The sequence below is a fragment of the Coturnix japonica genome, chromosome 2, assembly GCF_001577835.2.
Source record: "Coturnix japonica isolate 7356 chromosome 2, Coturnix japonica 2.1, whole genome shotgun sequence".
Taxonomy (NCBI): domain Eukaryota; kingdom Metazoa; phylum Chordata; class Aves; order Galliformes; family Phasianidae; genus Coturnix; species Coturnix japonica.
This window is the reverse complement of record NC_029517.1, coordinates 29,393,681-29,413,231: the sequence shown is the minus strand read 5'-3', so window position 1 is coordinate 29,413,231 and position 19,551 is coordinate 29,393,681. Positions and strand designations below refer to the sequence as shown.

Here is a 19,551-nt window from a genome sequence, read left to right as displayed (position 1 = left end):
GACTGTTCTCTCATTCCTCAGTTTTCTTTTCTCTAGATTAAACATCCCCAATTTCAAAACCTCTGTACCAAACTCTTTCCAATTAGCCCATGCCTTTCTTGAAACTCATTTCCTAAAAACCGGGCACAGGCATCCAGCTGAGGTTTTATTAATGCTGAGCAGAGTGGAAGATTACTTCAAATGTCCTACAGACAGTAATTCTCATCATCCATCCCACTGTGATATTTGCCTTTTTCATAACGGTGTGATCTTGCTGACTCCTATTCAACGTGTGATCTGCAACAAGTCCCACATCCTTTTTTGCCAAGCTCTTGCCTACCCGGTTACTCTTTTGTGCTGTTAATCACTCTTGCCTAACTGAAAACTCTCCTTCTTATCAAATTACATCTTATTTCTAGGTAATTTCTTTTCACTTTATCAAGATTGTTTTGAATTCCTTGCCTTCCGTCCAACTCCCCAGGTTTGCATCTGTAATAATAGTGCATGCACATTTTTCTATCTGTATTAAGATCTGTATTTCCAGACTAGTCTCTGGGCAGTTTTGTCCCCATACTTTAACAAGCTCATTTCATTTTACTTTCTTAGCCCACCTGTTTAGACAGTGTTAGCGATTCCTCCCCTCTATTTGGAAGGCCTACCGCTTAACAAGAAATTAAACTAGTTGGGTGTAATTTGTCCTTAGCAAATCAGTGGCAGCTATTTATCTCACTCTTTTATTCCAGCTGATTGCAAACAGTTCTGAAATGTTTCTGGGAACTGAAGTTAAGCTGACCCAGTCTCTGCTTTCAGCCTCCTTTGTAGGTGGTAGTGTCTTTCCCTGGGTGGTACATAGGACAAAAGTGGAGGTTGCTATTTGGTATCAGACAATATCCCTATTCTGCAGCGTAAATCATATCCTCCTCTTCTGATAGCACATCATATAAAAATCTCCACCCTCCAGTCATCAGATTGCACTGCATAGGTAGTGAAGGACCCAGATATGTTTTTGCAGCCTCAGTTCCTCTCTTGGCCACATTTTTTCCATGCTTCTGGCATAATTTAATTGAAGCAAAACTTGCATCAGACTCTGCTAAAAACATTTAACTTCTGAGTGCTGAAGCTAATGGGGATCACAGTACCATGAACCACAGCTAAACTTGAAGTGGGACGTGTTTGGGTAACAGATCAAAGGCATTTATTTATTTGCTTTTTCTTTACTCTACTGAAACAAAGTCTCATAGGCATCAGCAGTATCTCCAGTCAATAAGGCTATTTCTTTGCCACAGAACCCTGGCTGTTCTTACATCTACCTGGGAGGAAAGTTTATCTTCCATTTTCATTCTCCCATTGCTGGCCTCTGATAGGTCTGTGTTAGGAATACACATGAAATGAAATGTCCTTTTGTCTCAGCAGCTTGCCAGAAGCAACAGACTAAGAGGTAATTCACGCTAATGGGAGTTCTACTTTTGGCATGGGAAGAGTCATAATGTCACCCCAAGCAGACTATTTGATACTGATTATATAATGAAAGTATTTGATCTAGTAAATGTGTATGTTTTGTGGCCCTGCTAGGCAGGGGGGTTGGAACTATATGATCCTTGAGGTCCCTTCCAACCCGGGTAATTCTGTGATTCTGTGATTCTGTGTAATTGTTCTTTGTGCAAAGACAGATGTGCACTCCACCCCTCCAAGACTGTCTACAAACTTCCTCCTGCCCAGGGAGTGGTGCTTGGTACGTCTCACAGCTTCCCTCTGAAAGTTATTGACTATGTGGCTCTAACAATTGATAAATCCACCATTGTTTTATCCAATCTTTGTCTTTGTTTAGAGGCCAAAAGAAAGATTAGGAAACGCTCTTGCATTGATTAAGGAAAAATGATAATGTTTAAGTGGGTGGAAACTCGTAACAGTCAAAAGAATATCAAGGCATCTGGCTTTCATATTCTACAATTTGATAGAGCAGATGATATTTTTAAGGGGGAAAAAAAAGGAGCAAGTCTTTACAACAACAAAGTGTAAGATACATTAACTAAGCATAATAACCGGGCAAAGAACATTTACAAGAACAATGTTCCTGTCCCAAAACAGCGCTGTCACCCCACTCCCATTTTGCCTTCCATGATCTAAGCTGATGACAAGGTTCCCAGATCAGGGAGTGGTCTCAGGGAACCCTATATAAAGCTAATTTTATGGCTTCTGTTTTGCTGTGTTTTCTTCACACCCCTCATCTCATTCAGGAAAGTAATCATGGATGAAAGCACAACAGCAGCTGCAATGGAGATGTGTCAGCCCTGTAAGCTGGTATTTCCAAGCATCACGAGCATGATCTCAACCATGGAGTACATTAATTCACTGCGCTGTGCTGGTCTTAGGGGAGTACAACAGCCACAACAAGCCTCCTGACCCAAGTAGAGCCTTTCCTCTGATGCTGCAGTCATTCATCCCGATTGTGATGCAGACAAATGAATAATGATGTTGTAGATGATAATATGGCTGAGGTAGTGCTATAGTGGCAAACAGAATCTCAGTTTCTAAGTCCTGATATGAGTAGGATATGATCAGTTTTTTTCCCCACTACCTGTTTTCTCTGCCATCTATCTGGAGAACTTCAATATCTTCAAAGTCTATTCTTCATGTCTTTTTCCACTTGCATTTGTTTGGTCTTATGTTATAAGAGAGCACAGTTAAGGGATGGTGTACATAACAGTGCAGTCTCTGTTATTGTGCTGCCATATGACTTAGTAGAAAACTTCAGTGACAGCAGAACAGAGATAGTTCCTTGAATTTCAGAGTCATAAGAAAGGGTCCCTGCCTCCAACCAGGCTATGGGGTAAACTTATTGTGGGATTTCTATACCGATCAAAACTAGATCAATGTAGACCAGCTTGGCGCAAGACTGGTTCATAGAATTGGCACATGGTTGTAAGCAGATTTTCTCTCCAACTAATGTTTGGGAGGAACCTTAAGAAAGGACAAAGAGGACTGTATGTACTGAAATCTGTTCCCCCAAGGCACTGAGTGAAGATCCTGAATTTGTCCAGTCATACGTGGGAGAAGCAATGGGAAAGGCGACCTGGTGTTGAAGCAATAGCCCATTTCCTAGGAAGTGATAAAGCAGAGCTCATTTAAGGAACATACACAGAAACTGCAGGCAAGCGTCCATGGTCTGCTAGTCATGACAAGAGAGTCATTTCACTCCTTTACCAAGATGCTTATGCTTAGTGTCCAGACTGCAGACCTCGCTGCTTGATTTCCTTAGTCATGCAGTGATGCTATGACTCAGATAAAACAGGATGATGGGGTGGCAAAGTGTTTTTGGAAAACAAAGACGAAAAACTGAAGGGGAAGACAGAAGCTCAAAAATGATGAAAGATTAGAACTTGAGCGGTTCCTCTTATCATGCACCCTGTCTCGTCTGGTAGATTTTGGCCATGACCTGACATTCCACTAATTCCTGAACTCCTGTAGCCACTTTTCCCTTTAGCCATAGAGAGATTTCAAATGACCTTAGCTCCCATGCAGACTATTAATAGATCCACTATCGCAGTGAAGTGACAACAATAGCTGGTGCCATCACTGGCCTCTATCAAAGAAAGACATACTATGGTCCTGGAGACAACGTCCTGGGCCAAAGCTCCAGGTAGGAAATTCTTAGTTCAACAACCACTATGCAGCGTTATTAGGAGGGGATTTAAGGGCAACTCAGGGTTCTTTCTCCCCTCTCCTGAAGACAAGGGGTGGTTTAGTTAGACATAGACCTTGGAAATGGTCACTCCTGATACATCATAGTGGATATACATGGGGGAAGAAATCACCACGTTCTTTGTTTAGTGATAATTTTCAAATTAAAAACCACGTTGTTTGGTCTGCACAAATTGTATATAGTATGGATATGGGTGGGAGCATTGATTTGGAGTAAACTCTTTTTGCTTCTTTGCCAGCAATTGTTTGTTAAGAAGAAGCAGGGAGGTCTACAGTGTCTGCTTGAGAAGGAAAGCTGGGCTACATGGCTGCTCTGAGCTGGTTTACAGTCCAGGAGATCCTGAAGAGCATAATAAAGGTTATCCATTGTGGTAGGACATGAACTTTACACAGCATGAAAGGTCCTCAGCCTTTGCTACTGTGTGCAGTTTGACAAATGATGCAAAGATAAAAATAACTGATATAAAAAAAATCAAGGAAAGTGTTACTAGGATACCAATCATTCAGTGGAGGACAAATCAGAACCCAGTGAGTCTGTAGGTAATGATAATTACAGTGCTGTGTAAGCATGTGAAACAGCTACCTACAATCCTTCCATTTGTCGGGGGATGCCCGGCTGGGATGCCAGGCTCTAAAGAAAGATTAAGTTTATGTTAGACTGCTTTGTCTTTTTGCTGCTTTATGTGTTCAGTGCAAGATCCTTTTCCAGTACTAGTTAACAGCTAAGCAAAGTGGGGTCAGAGTGAGCTTCCCTGCACAGCTGCTACACCCAGCCTGCATAACCCAGAGTCAGCACCCTGCAGCAGGGTGACTTGAACATGGCCTGGGCCCTGCCTACATGGCAGAACCACAGGCAGGGCTTACAGCACCCAGCCTGCTCACAGCAAGGTCTGTCTGGCCTTTATAAGCAGTTAATCCACGTGACTTCATAGCTAGGGCTCTGTCCCCATCAGCAGACCCAGATCTACTTTGAAGGTGATGAAACATTTCTTCTCAGCCTGCCAACCTCAGATTGACCACCACCTTCTCCATTGCAGATCTACTGGAAGTCTGCTATGGGGACCCTCTTGTTACCTCTCTAGAAGAAGCCAGCTCAGTCTCTGCCATGTATCTCCATGCTTTCTTACCTCTTCTGTTGATTTATTCTGGTCTTCCTCTAATTTGCCAACCTTTTTAAAAACACTAGAAGCCAGAAACAGGAATTCTGCTGACAATTCTTAACTCTCATATCTTATACATATTCTAGTTCTAAATACATTTCCAAAGTAAGATTTCACTGTTAGCAAATTCCAAGACCCCAGTGACCATCCGTGTCTTCCTCTATAGATGTTATACTTTTTAGAGTGCTTTGTAGCATTGAGGTCAGGTCTTCTGATCATCTCTGTGAGGCGCTCAAGCAAAAAGATCCTCTTCTTCCCTGTGACTTTGTTTTCTCCAGACCTCCACCAAGACATCCACCTTGCTCTTTCCTCACTTTCACCATGGGTAGTCAAGAAACAGCTTCTCAGCTTTCCCTGAAGTGAAAACAATTACTCATGTCCAGAGGCAAGGCTGCATCTTTCACTTTTTGTCCATTGGGTCTTTGTAGTATCTATTATGTCGTGATTTTGTCTGTATACAAAGACTTGGAGTTTTCCTGTTTATTCAACATATTCCCAATACTCACACACAGCCGTCCACTTTGGATATCCAGATGTTTGCCTTTATACTCTCTCTGATCCTTTTTGTGCCTTTTTTGATAACAGTATCCCTCTGAAAATTGTTAACAAAGTGATAATTACTGCCAAGCAAGGATATAGGGGTGGCTTTGTGATGTAGATACTGGTCAGTGAGGAACTTGACAGAGACTCCAAAATTACTGTAATTCCCATTTATCTCTGGACAGATTCCAGACGGCAACAGCTTTCAGCCTCTGCCAACCTGGGCTGGAGCAGTTTCCCTGTGTGTGACTCTGCGTGTCTATCAGCCAACACTGAGATCCAGAGCAAAAATCTGGTGCCGAGAGGGTATTTTGATACTTGTGGGAGCTGCCTGGATTAGGAACACAACAACTAGTCTGTAACAGACTGCAAAAAAAAAACCATGGGATTGAGATATATAACATGGGTAGCACTCCATTCACAGAAACGGTTGTAATTAAATGCAAATTACTAACGTAAATCAGATTTATTTATTTATTTTTTGCATGCACGTGCAAGTGTTCCCTGAAAATCTTAATAGAGATTAAAGGAAGCTGGAATTGCTCATAGAAAGCATGAGAAGGAACTGTAGCCTCTCCTGATGTGTGATGTGTTTCTCAATGAAGTATCAGGCTGTTGGTTTGTGAGGAGCAAGCAATGTGCAGCCTAGATGGTAAATCCCAGCTGGAAAAGCAGCTCTGATATGTCCCTCACTTCTCTCAGGTGTCTCAGCCCTATTCCGGGCTGGACAGCTGCAGAATACTGAGCTGTATGTTGGAGGACAAATGAGTGATAAGCTGTTATTTGTTTCCATTTAGCACAGCAGGTCAGTTATAAACACACAGACAAAACAGCATTAAGAACTATGCACAGCAGTGATCCAAATGCTCAAAGTATAAGGAAGAAGCCATTCATTAAAAGCACACCCTGTCCGACCTCACCTCCTCAGAAATCTTGCATCTATAAGGTATCCTTGCATACAGCCAGGGACCTGCTGCACCATAGCACAGCAGCAGTCAAGAACTGTGTGCTGAGTCCTGTCCTGAGCCTTTCCACAGGCACAGCCAGCAACCACTTGCTTCTGAGCTCCAGCTTGTCTCAGCTGCCAGGACAAAGCACAAGGGATGCCCGTGGCAAGGCCAAAATCATAAAATACTTCACAGCCAGGCCTTGATTTGCACCTGGAAGGAAGTAGGAAATGAACACTGTTTACAGAGTGGCACGCAGGTATTGAGAGCTGAAAATGGATAATCTGGTCTTTAAAGGATCAGAAGCCCTCCCAGTCAGCTGAGCTACTCCCCATAACTGGGAAGCTCAGAACAGGACACCAGATATGTGCCTTTAGTGAATGCATGGAATGAACCTATTTGACTCCCTCTAACTTTTCATTCAAGCTAATGTCTAATTAGAATTGAGAACTGAGTGTACTTTTTGATAGAGGCATTTCATGGACATCAGTTGTGCATGGCAGCTCTGCTCTGAGCTCCCCAGCTACTGAAGGAGAGGGACAACATGAGCTGTGCTTTATTATTGCACAGTACGATAATGACACACTAACCATATCAAAAGTAGCTTTGTAATCATTGGCTCAAGAGCTTTTGTGGTTATTTTACATTTAACCCACATACCAATTTGGTGTATACTGGCACATGGCGGCCATATGGAGGGCAGAAGGCGCTGCTGCCTACCACAGGAGAACGTAATCTGGAGAATGGAGTCATTTTCATGTGTTGAACAAAGTTCCACCCACATCATAAACTGCCCATTCTGCCACATCACAAGCTGCAGAAAAATCACATAAATCTTCACAGGGGCTCCGTAGGACTTCAATCAGAAGCTGCCTTTTGTCCTGTTCCTGAATGCTCTCTGAATGCTTTAGAATACAAAGTTATAGTTACATACAAGCTACCGATGCATTCTAGCGCATAATAGTACCGCATGTTGTTAGAGCAGTGCTGAAAGGCACACAAACTATTTTCCTGCCATGAAAAACGTTAGAGACGTGACAAAGACAAGTAGAGGAACCACGAGCGTTTATGGAAGATGAGGATTCATGCTTTTTCTCAGTAAACGTATCTTGTCATCCATTTACTCTTGGGGATGAAAGTTTTAAAATGCATCAAAAACTTACATATAAATTCACCTTTGTGCTGATTCATCAACATCAGCACACACAAAACACCCTCACCTGCCCACCTACGTAAGTCTGTTTGTGTTTATATCTACATACAAATGTATGCATGTTGTGAAAGAGCGCCATAGGACTTGCCTTCGGGTCCCATATGCTTACACATACTATGGGAAAGTTCTATGGGTCCTTATTTTTTCTTGAATGAGGACTGGAATGAAGACAAAACCAGAGAATTGGCTTGAAACAAAATTAGCCGTCTCGCTGATTGTGCACTGCATTATAGCATAAATGTCAAGGGAACTTCAGCACATGGAAGAGGGGGATTTTGTTTGCATTGCCTAAACAAATATTGTTTTTAATGGTATAAAAATAGGTGGAACAGGAAGATAGGCAGGAGCAACGTAGAAGAAAAGCCTGTTTGTGACCAATTCACTGGAGAGACTGTTAAAGAACATTTTATCATAAAGAAAATATTACCCTTGGAATGACAGCAAGATCAATGTCAATTTAAGTCGCCTGTCCTCTTTCCTTCTAGCCACTAAAGTTGAACTTGCCCTACATTTCCTAAGACTGGGTGGTTTTTACTTCAGAAAATGCTCTCCTCCATTCAGGAAGCCGTAGTTATTTCATAGCCCTGCTCTCGCTCCTTGTTTTCCTTTGCTAAGGGCTACGCTAAGGACCAGAGGAAGGGTCCTCTTGCATTCTGCTGAGAAATGTGGGAGGAAAAGAATACCTCATTTGTGAGCTGCAAACTAAGTGCTTTTCCCACCGCTGCCCTGCAACATAGGAAAGCTGTTTCAAGCAGGAACGAGCTGCTCGTGATTAGGACCTCTGCATGCCTCAGAATTTTGACAGGCTATTCTCAAACTCATAAAATTAGCAGAGTGCTATGATGGGACCTAGAAAACACAGTTCTTATGGTGAAGGACTGCAGGGAATCAGTGCCAAAACTTCATATATTTATATATATATATTTATGAAGTTTTCATCCTCCTCTTAAAGAAGTTAACAGGAATCTTCCTGGGAGATCTTAATGAGAGAAAATAAAGAACCCTTTGGTTGTGCAGCTTGTAACTCCTTTATTTGAAAGCAGCTGCAATTCTACTAAATGTTCCCTAGACAACAAACTATGATCCAGTGAAATTCTCCTCTTAATGATAGGGAACTTAGCTGGTGGTAATGGAAACTTTCAGATTCACAAAATATACCTCATTGACTTTCTGATGTATCTCTTTTCAAACACACTGTTCAGTTATTGAGGTTATTGAAATACATTTTGTGTTGTGTTGGATTTATGGCTTTGACAAAATCATACATTCTCCCAAAAAAAGGCACACTGTAATTATGGCTTACAGAGCTTAAGCTCTCTTATAAAGAGATGTGCAGCAATTGCAAATGTCTCTATCGATAAGTGACCACTACATCAATTATCAATTTATCAAAGAGTTATTTATCCTCCGGCATAGAAGAAATGTGGTTCTTTGTGAAGCTGCATGCAGGGGAACATGCACTGTCCAAGTTTCTCATGCATGCGAGCTTGGGATTTTCCAACAGCCAGCAAACTGAGGTCATGGGTGCATTTACAAAGGAACCACAGCCAGAGCTATATGAAACACAAATATATAAACCAAACAGTGTAATGCAAGCCCATTTTGCTGCTTCTGTGCTCTCCCATATGAACGCTGAGCGTTGAGTTTGTGTGTGCCTACCCCATGTGTGTACCAGTGCTAATGAGCCTATCTCGTCTCCTGCGAACAGTCTGTGCTGGGGTTGGAATAGATTTCCTGTGGTTCATCTGAAGAACTGGCAAGCAAACAAGGCTGATATGTGTAGTTCAGATTTGCGAGGATTTCCTGGTAAGATTGTTTTTCCCCTCTTCAACCAATTATCAAAGCCATGGCAGATATGAATACCCATTTTCTTTTGTTTGCAGTTGCAAAAGCTTGGCATTCACTCATGTTCCCTGGTGGTGCAGAAAGCCAGGAGCAAGTGGGTTGCTGCAACAGTTTGGCCTGAAGATTCTCCCCGTGGACAGAGCAGATGGTGATTTTAATTTGTGCCCTGCAAAAGGTGAGAGCCACAAATCAGTCCTGAGCAGAAGTGAAAGGCGAACTGACCACCAACGTTCCAAACCTAAGGTGCCCAAACTTCCATTTCTTCTCTTTGAGGTTTGGATAGGACAAAGATCCTTTCCTTTGAATAAGGAAATATTGGAAGTGGAAACTTTTGAACCATATTCTTTAAAAATTCCCAGGAGGTGCAGAGATTGCACTTCCTCTTCCAAGGCTGTTACAAAAAGCCCCAGTGTTCTGGAGGAGGTACAGATGGCTTCTGAAGGCTGGCGGAGAAATTCTTGTTTCAGGGGGGCTCCTCACCAGCCTGGCACGTCTCAGGCAAGAGATGGTGTTTTCAATATGATCATGGAGCTGGAAACCTTCTGGAGCACCCTGGCTCCTTGCTGGGGAAATAGTGATGCTGTTCAGCACTGGGCACAGCCACGCTGTCTCTGAGGGAGCTAGAACTGGGATAGCCATCTCTTCCTTCAATCCATGGTTTGATGAAGAGACTAAAAATGGAGTAAATGTGGTAGGGGATTTCTGTTTTTTATCAAGCAGGTGTTCAATGGCTATTTCTAAATCAATTACTGCTTTAAAAATAATAATAAATAGAAATTATTATCTATTATTTTATTGCTTTGGCTACTTAGCAAGTAAGTTTCAACTAATTTTTGTGCTTGTGCATGTAGGGGCAAAATGCGTACAAAAACCTAACAAGCAAGGAAATAAATATAATAAATAAAATAAAATAAAAAATAGAGATTTTCCAGGAAAATTTACCTTTAATTCCTGATCACAACCATTGATGCCCACAAATGTACGGTTTGGAGGAGGATGAGAAAAGCTGCCCCCCAACATCCTCTCTGATTTCTCCTCCACCCTCCATCTTCTTTGACTATTCCATATGTAAGGAGAGTTCTCCTTCCTCACATGCTCTCTGCAAGTCCTTACTCCTCAGACTTCCACGGAAGACCAGTATCAGGCAACGACAGCATTTTTGCCTCTTTATTAAAAAGGCCCAGAGACAAGTGCGTGTGCAGGGAAGAAGGAGTGACTTTCTTTAATATTCTTTGCACTCTCAGCCAGTCTGCAGTTGCCGGTTGCCTTACTGACATTAAATCGTTAAGTTTTGCCACATGAATTCTTTCACTCATCATTGAAGGTCATAAATGGAGATTTTCTAGCCTGAAGAAAAAGTTGCAATCAAATACTGAGGACACAGGTAGACATCCGCTGCAGAAACAGCAGTGAATCATAGAATCATAGAATCACGAGGTTGGAAAGGACCTTTAAGATCATCTAGTCCAACCGTCCTCCCTTTACCGTACCCACAGGAAACCCCTAAACCATGTCTCCTAGCTCCCTATCCAGGCGCTAATGGCATAAGACTCAGCGGACAGTGAGATAACTTACATAAACACCCACTCACCAACCGGAGCAGCATGACTCCTGCTTTCCACTCCTAGGATACATAATTCAACAAAGTTGGGCCTTTTATGTCCAGAATCCATTGGCTGCTAAATCTCAGCCCTGCTCCTGCAGGCCCTGCCTACACTCTTGAGCCACACTGAAGCTGCTACAAACTGATTAAGTCATCGCTTGTGATAAATTGTGCAGAATTTGCTTGTTTGTTTATCTCTGGCTGAGATTCTTCTATCAGGGACTTTTACTGCCCTAAGAAGGAAAGGTTACATTCCTTCAAGTCTTTGTCCTTGATACCGCTATGTCACTTTATTTGCAATCCATACAGCTCATGTGTATCCCTTTGCAAATGTCATTCCGATAGTTCTCCTTTGCATGATTCTATTCTGAAAGGCTCCAAAGTAAAGCCTGTCGGGAATTTTCCCACAATATATTTGTTTGTATCAGAAAATGCTGACTTGCTAAACTGCAACCGTTTTGTGGGAAAGTATTTTGTTCCAGTAAAGCTTCTCAGATTCGGTATTGAACTTCTGGAAAGGAAAAAAAAAAAGAAGTGAAAAACAAACTTTCCCATCTTTCCATCAAACTAGATAGTTGCTCAGCGCCGGGGAGTTCCCGAAGGGTTTGAGTCCCTCCAATGCAGTGTGGCAGCCTTTTTCTGGGCCAGCTATGCAATGGCACGTAGCTTCAGATGGTGTAAGAGGGACTGCTCCAGCTGGATTTTATCTTTTAAGCCTGTTTCTATCAGCAAGGACCATGTTTTATTTCAATTAGAATGAAACCAAATTTTGAAACATATATTGTTTTCCAAAACATTAATGTTTCACAGACACTCTTACACTGATAGCCTCAGAGATCCATCGGTATCTTCCTAAAAACACAGAGGACAGGGCTGCTCTGGTTGCGATCTGTAACACACATGCAGTCCTTCTGAATCTCTGTGTTTTGTGGGAGACACTCGGGTTTGCTGCTGCCAATCTCTACGCTATGAGATGCTATGAGCAAACTTAGAGAAGCTAATTAATGTAATGACTCACACACTCGATGCCATCACATTTTGCACTGATAAAGCTTTTACTAAAGTCAAGAGAAAATTTTCCGCTGGACTTAACTGAAAAGGTGCTGTGCTGTGCCCTTGTATCTTGATTGTGATACTGGATCTTGCTTTATTTCGTGATGTGCAGATGCTACTAAAATCGTATTCAGATCAATCACTCATCTCTACGATGACAGACAGAGATATCAACTCTATTTTTAGAGAGAGAGTGAGAACTCAGGAAACCTGGCTTCTTTGCTCTGACTTTATCACTGACTCACTTTCGCTATCTGTAATTATTTACTCACTTTAGCAAATAATTTCATGACAGCACGATGCAAGGAAATGTCAGCACTAGGAAATAACATTTTGGTTAAATACTGCATTACATTGCTCTTATCCTTCATTTACTCAATAGTGATTTCACAATTAGGATATTATAGCGCCGTTTTAATGCACGTTTCTTATAATAATGAAGTACAGAATTACATAGACACAACGCAAATCATATTTAATCGAGAGCAAACAATCTGAGATAATAAGCAGCTAAGAATTACAACAATACGCCACCAATTTCATACGTTCTGTTTTTCTTTTATCAACAAGTAGTGTTACAAACTGCCTTAATAGAAATTGTTTGCTTTTGTTCTGAAATGTTCTGTAATATTGATTGATGTTTATGACTTTACTTAGTGGTGTGAATACCATTAAAGTTCTCTGGCTAATGAGATAATTAATTTTCCATCCCGCATAGCTCTGGTTTCAAACTCCATTTAGACAGCAATTCTTATAACGCACAAATTGTTTTCAAATGAAAAGCAAACAAACAAGAAACCAAACTGCCCTTCCATAAAACTGGACAGAGAACCCTGGTTAAAAGGAGTCTTTTCTTCATCACAGTAAATGGTATCATAGACCTCTACCACCTTTCAAGCTAAGGTAACATACTGGGCAATAATTGCTCCTCCTTACTTCACAAAGTCACAGCTGGATTCTTTGTCTCACACGCTCCCTACCTGACTCATACAGTACCCACCTTCCTGAGTCTTCTTGCTTGGAAGGATGCTGCCAAAGCAGATGGATTCTTAAGGTAAAATTCAGCCCTAAGTGTTATTTCTTAATCTTCAGACATAAGTTTAGCCTTGGAAGAATAAGTTTATCATATTGACACGTGGAAATGTTGTAGAATTAAGTCAAAGTGTAGCATTTCAATATACTGTACTTTCTATGTTTTTTTTTCACTACTATTTTTAAGCTGTTCCTGAAATACATCAGGATTTACTACACTTCTGAGAGTGGTAAGTGCATAGCTTCCCAACAACTGGTAATACTAGAGCATTGCTACCATTCCTACTGCATTTGATTTCTTAATGATAACTGAAGATAAAATGCTGAAATTAGTGGTTTTCTGTAAGGGAAAAAAAAACCAACACTCATGCTTGAAAATAATGAATGCTTGTTCATAATAGTGAGATATATAAACGTTAGAAATATAAGCCAGTGACTGAAGAAAATCAAGTGATACTTAAGAAATTCCCATGCAGTAAGCAACTGTGGGTAACGGCATGTTACATTTGGAAGCCATTTACATCAGCCACGTCTTAAACCAGAATTGTAACTGGAAGCTGATGCTACAGCTCCAGTCCTGCAAACCTCCCCAGCCAGGACTGCCTGTCAGCCTCCAACCAATGAGGGCCAATAAACACCTTTGCCTTTTTACATGTGGGCCCCACCTCATCTCTGCCTGCGCACCATTCAGCACAAAGCATGGTAACACAGACATAACACGCCTGTGCACATTGAGCAGGTCTGTATTCACTGCTGCAGGGGGAGGATGTGGTAGGTGAGAAATAGCCGCTGACAAAGGCAGAAGATAAAATGATTAAGGACTGATAGAGCTGTACCAAGCCTCCGTGACGATGTGAAACCACAGCCAGCTTGCACTCATCTTGACTCTGCACCAGGGAATGCAGTGGTTTCATGTGTCGTTTCGAGAAATGCTTTCGCTAAACGTTAAGGAATGATGCAATGATTTCAGAAGCAGATAATGGACCATAGAGAACACTCTGCCTAAAATCCCAGCCCCGTTTAAATCAGTGGGGTTGTTACTCTGGTTTTCTGTTGTACGTTTGCTATTTCTCCTCCCTCCCTCGTTGTTTTCACTCGTCCCCAGTTATGAAGCTGTTTGATTCATGCAGTTACACCAGCACTCATTAAAAGCACCGCAAATGGTTAATTACGTTCTCAGAACACAAGTTTGCACCAAATGACAGAGAACTATTTTTTATTTGAAGAAGCAAAAATGACTGATTTCTCTTCACAGCTGTTGCTTAATGGATGGGGAAGGGGAAGAGGGGATTTACTAAGCTCTAAAAACAGGCTGTCCAACCGAGGCATGTCTTTATGCACGTCGTCTGCTGGATGTACATTCAAAGCAACTCTATGGCTGCTATAGGTTAAACACGAAAACATAAACACCTACGTTAAATCTGAAACAGACAATAAAACAAGAAAACACATTTCCATTTTCTGACTGACCTCAATCTCTGAATGAGGACCCCTGCATGTTACATTAGCAGGCTGGGCTCCATTACACCGCCGCATGCTCTGCTCAATCTACTGAAATATTGATTTTTTACAGAGCACACACACTGTAAAATCAATATTCTCATACACGCGGCGGTGGCAACAACGTAACCAAGGCCAACTCTGTGGCCTAGCACAGGGGAGCACGCTGTGGGGCCAGGGATAGAGCAGGAATGGGAAGACAGGAAACAATCCATCCATGGCAAAATGGAGCGGGATGGGACAGGGCTGAGGCACGAGCGGCACAGTGAAGGCGCAGGCAGGAAGGCAGGAACACGCTTCATAGACACAGCAGAAAGGCTCGCCCAAGACTTGCCATTTCTGGCTCTGCAGACAAAGGAGCTAAAAAGAAGGAGACAAAATACAAGTGTATAAAGGTAAGAGATTCTTCCAAGATTATTCCTCCCCTCACATGACACTTTAATGTTGTTTTTTCTGGATATAAACTAACAAGAACATATTTTAAGATGTTATTCAGATTATTTCCCTTCTAGATTCTGAGATGGCAGCACTAGCTTAGCAGTAATCCTGCAGTGAGGAGGAGGATGGGCTTCTCCTGTGTGTGCATCCCGCTGCAGGGCAGGTTGGTACTCCTCACCCCAGGAGTTCAGGGCACATTTGGGCCTCAACATCAGCCATCCCAGCAGGGTGGGTGGCTGGGCTGAGGAACAGCCATGGGCAGCAGTGTGGCTTAGGTTTGGTCACCCTATTCCTATGTATGAGAGAAAACTATGGCAGGAATTGTCGCTTTTAAACACATAGGCACTTCGTAATAATTCGGGCAGTTTTGTGCTTTATAGCACTGCTCCATCTGTGCTTCTCATGGCCACGTCAGGCTCTCCACACACACAGAACCAACCTAGAGGAGTGGGAAACTCACTTCAGGAAACCGATCCACCTGAGTTTGCACGTCAGGCACATCAGGCTGAGGGAACATGCCTGCAAATCAAGTGTGACACTGCTCACAACCCTCAGTCGGGGCAGGCACCACAACTACCCGAGGCCGAGCAGGGGCCGCTCTCACACAGCCCCCACACACAGCCCGTCCCTCAGCGCTCCCTCCCCCCGCCAACAACGGCCTCAACTGCCGGCCCCGCCCGCGGGGGGCGGTGGGCGTGTGTGCTGCGGGATGGGGGAGTGGCCTCGGAGCGAGGCGCCTTGGCGAGGAGCGGCGACAGCAGCCGTGACCTCCGAACCCGCCCGCCTCTGGCCAATAAGAGAACGGCTCGTCCCCGAACCCAAAATTTCCACGTCGGCAAAAGTCAAGATGGAGCGGGATGATGGAGCGGGGTGATGATGATGATGATGGAGCGGGGCGATGGAGCCGCCGTGTCCGGACGGGACTCGAGGCCGAGCCGAAGCGGGGGAGCTGGTGGAGCGGGGCGGACCTGTTGCGCTCGGCGGTGCGGCGTGGGGGAGGCGGGGGGCGCCGCTCCGAGACGGGCTGAGGAGGGCTGAGGGGCGGCCTTGCCGTGCGCTGTCAGCCGGGGCTGGGGGGGCATTGCTGCCGCTCGGCTCGGTGCTTACAGCCGCCCTCCCTCCGATAGCGGAGGGATTCCTGCGCCTCACATAACCCTGCCCTATTCCTTTTGCAGGAGGGGAGCTCCGCGCTGCCCCGAGCCCGAGGAGGATCCGGTCTCCTGAAGCAAAGTTCTGTGACACTCAGACTCTGGTTACGATAGCAGTCAGTGCACTACAGAACTTTGTCTCCGGGGGCTGCTGCGGCGGCGGAGCGGCTCGTTCAGGTGGACACGTCACTGCTCCGCCGTGGCAGGCCCGGGGAGCGCCCTGCCCGCAGCCGGATGGAAGCCGTACATTGCTGCTGCTGGCTGCTCTGCTGGGCATCGAAATAACACGATGTCTGGGGGTCTGCAGGGTGCGGTCGGTGCCCGACCCCAACGTGGGCTTGAATGTGGTGCCGGTGAAACTGAGTCGGGTGTGGGTGTGCTGAGCTGCCGGGCACGGCTCCTGGTTGTGCTTTGTGTCACTGAGCTGTAGGTGAACTGTGGGCTGGAGCTGGACAAAACGCTTCATACTTATGTCACAGCTCCTTTGCTATGTTTTCTATTGTAACTTGTATGTAAGTTTGCTGTTTGAATGCTGTGACCTGGCCTGATGGTACTGAGTTTTCTTTCCTCTTTAGGAACCCTGCAAGCCCCCAACTGCTGTCAAGTTATGGTTACTTGAGTGAGCCTCTGCTTCTTCAGAAGTTGTGTGATGTGCCATGAGCCAGTGCTGCAGTGCTTGGTCCTCACCCCATAGGGACGGAGTGCTTTGGAAGGGCCAATGGAACTGGTGCTTATTAATACAGGTTCCAGCATTCTATACTAGTATACTTCTCACCTGTGTTACAGCCAACATGAACGTGGTCTTTAAGGGCTGGGAATGGCCTAGCTCGACTGTTTTCCACCTCAGTGAAGCTGGAGTCTGGTTGCAATACAAGAGTGGCCCATTTCAGATACTTTGCACAGTTCTTCAATATATAAATGCAACCGTGGAACATATACATGGAACCGTGGGCATCTTCAGCTGGTCAGCTCTGAACATAATGAGGGTGATAAGAAAGGCAGGAATTGCTGAAGGATGGGTGGAGTGGGTAGTGCCATTTGTAAAGTATTAATCATTACATACAGCAGGGTTAGTGAGTGAAGCTCCTTTCACAGTGGCTGCATTCTGTGGGATGTTAGTTATGCTGCTCTATGTGTGTACATATATAGATACACACATATATATATGTGTGTGTGCTTGTGTGTGTGTATATATATATTATAAATGTTAGGGGGGGTCTCATATTCTGTTAGTTCTGTGTAGCTAATCAACTCCTTTGTGCTCACTGGAAACCTAAACTAACTTTTCTTTCCTGCCTGTCTGACCGTGGAAGGTACAGCTAGATTATATACTTCATGGAATTGAGCTGGAAACTGAAATGCTATTCTAAGTACATATCTTTTAGCTCAAACCGTTTAATCAGAGGGTAGGTAAAGTGAGGAGCACTTACTGTATGGCAGCCCATGTGACCAGCTAGGGCTATATTTGGATGCTGGAGGTTTAAGGAATCCTTTTTGCTAACCATTTTTGGCCAATTGCCTGCTGCTTTATGTTGTGCAGTGTGACGTCTGCTAAAAAGGGCTTGGAAGTGTGGTGTCTGTAACTGTTTGATCAGTGCAGTTATAGGGAAACACCTTGTATTGCTGGGGCTGTAGTCCCACTCTATTTGATTTAGGGGTGGTTCCAGCCTAATGGGATCTGTAGTGCAAATTGAAACTTCCAGTTCTGTACTACTAAATAGGCTTTCTGAGGCCAGTAGATCTTAAAAAGATTTTCTCAGATTTGCTGGCTAAAGCTGTAGATGATTATAGTTCTGAAAACCCACAGAAATGAGCATATGTGTATTCCTTCAGGGTAAATGTAGCATGTTCAAATTTTAGCTTAGTTCAGTATAACTTCAGCCCAGTTATAACTTCAGAATAGGGATGAATAGCAGGCTTGTATCCAGCCGTAGTGGGAAGAAAGAGTTCATCGCTTTTGGAGCCAGTTCTCTGCCTGCTTTAGCTCCACGCTGCTCAAGCTGGGTAGCTGTGACAGCAAGGTGAGTGCAGCTTGACCTCTTAGTGTCCCTTGGCTTATCCTTGCCACATGCCTGAGACACGCAGTGCCTCCTGTCCTGCAAGTCCTACTGGAACAGTGACCTCTTGGTGGTGCTTCTGCTTCGATATGGGAGGTCACGTGCCATTAAGGTAGGGCTAAAAGAGCTCCACGCTTCAGGTTGTGTGCTTTATTCTTGTCTTGAAATGTGTTGATCATAACGGTCCTATGGCAGTTTAAGCTTTCTGGCCTTGTTATGACTTTGGCCATCAGAAACGTGTACCAAAAGCAACGTGCATTCAGTAGAGAATTAAGGGTTCTGTCTTACCCTTTAAGGATGATGTTTGAGGAAGATTGCTAAGAACAGGAAACAAATCAGAAAGCAAACAAGAAAGCACCCCAAAACTCATGATGGCATTTAAAATAAAGTCTGGATGTCAAACTACGTAACTGCATCGATATGACTTATTTTCCAGTGGCTTCTTGGCCATTTCTCTTAGGTAATGCATTGCTGGAGGTGCATTCCTGCAGCTTTACATTATGATCCTTTTTGGAAACCTGAAGTGTCTAATTGTATCCCTTTCTTGATTGGAAGAGCAGCAAATGAGCATGCTGAGTAAATTACATGAATTTCCAACAAGCCTTTCATTTGAAGGGGCAGAGTCCAAAGAAGTGACATCAACCTATTTATTATTCTGGAAGCTGGAGAATAGGAAAGGAGCTTGCTGTCAAATACTCTGAAAGTGAAAGCTGAACACATCTGGTGTGGCCCAAGGGAATATAGGCTGAAGGCAAACTGCACAGCCTGTGGGTACTTAGTCTCAGGATGCTACTGGGCATGATGCATCGAGGACAATTCTTGTGCCTTTCCAGAGATTACGTTTTGTGCTGGTGAATTTTTAAGCACAAATATAATGCTTCCATCTGTGGCCTAAAAATGCTGTAGAAAGTAGTGAAAAGAACCAATTTGGTACGTGTGCTTTCATTGAACTCAATTGTGCTGCTTTACTAAAAACAGAAGTAAACTTGCTGACTTCTAGCAACTGTGTGATAAACAATTTATAAATAGACCACAGGGTCCAGTGAAATACAAACAAAGTATTGGAAGTCATGAGCTGACTCCAAAAAGCAGTAGTGACACTGGGATGTTTATATCTGTTGCCTGGGCAGCTCTGTTCAAGAAACATTTCTGGGTCCAGTCAAACTGAAGCGCTGTGGAAGCTCACTCAGGGCAGGCTATGTGACTGTGGCTGTATTTCAGTGGGTTGTGGAGTTCCATTTGTTTGGCTTTCAGTGTTAGTGATGGCCCTTTTTCTTAGGAAAGCAGGATGGAAGTGCTATGTAGGATACACGTTACCCGCACAGGGCTGTGTG

The 19,551-nt window shown here is 43.7% G+C and overlaps 1 long non-coding RNA gene across 1 annotated transcript; it reads right to left on the bottom strand.

Moving 5' to 3' along the window:
• Window positions 1-13,445: 13,445 nt before the first annotated feature.
• Window positions 13,446-16,076, bottom strand: LOC107309220. Its single transcript, XR_001553118.2, has 2 exons — window positions 15,473-16,076; window positions 13,446-14,934 (listed from the first exon to the last, which is right to left on the bottom strand). It is a non-coding gene; the product is annotated as an uncharacterized LOC107309220 (long non-coding RNA).
• Window positions 16,077-19,551: the final 3,475 nt, after the last annotated feature.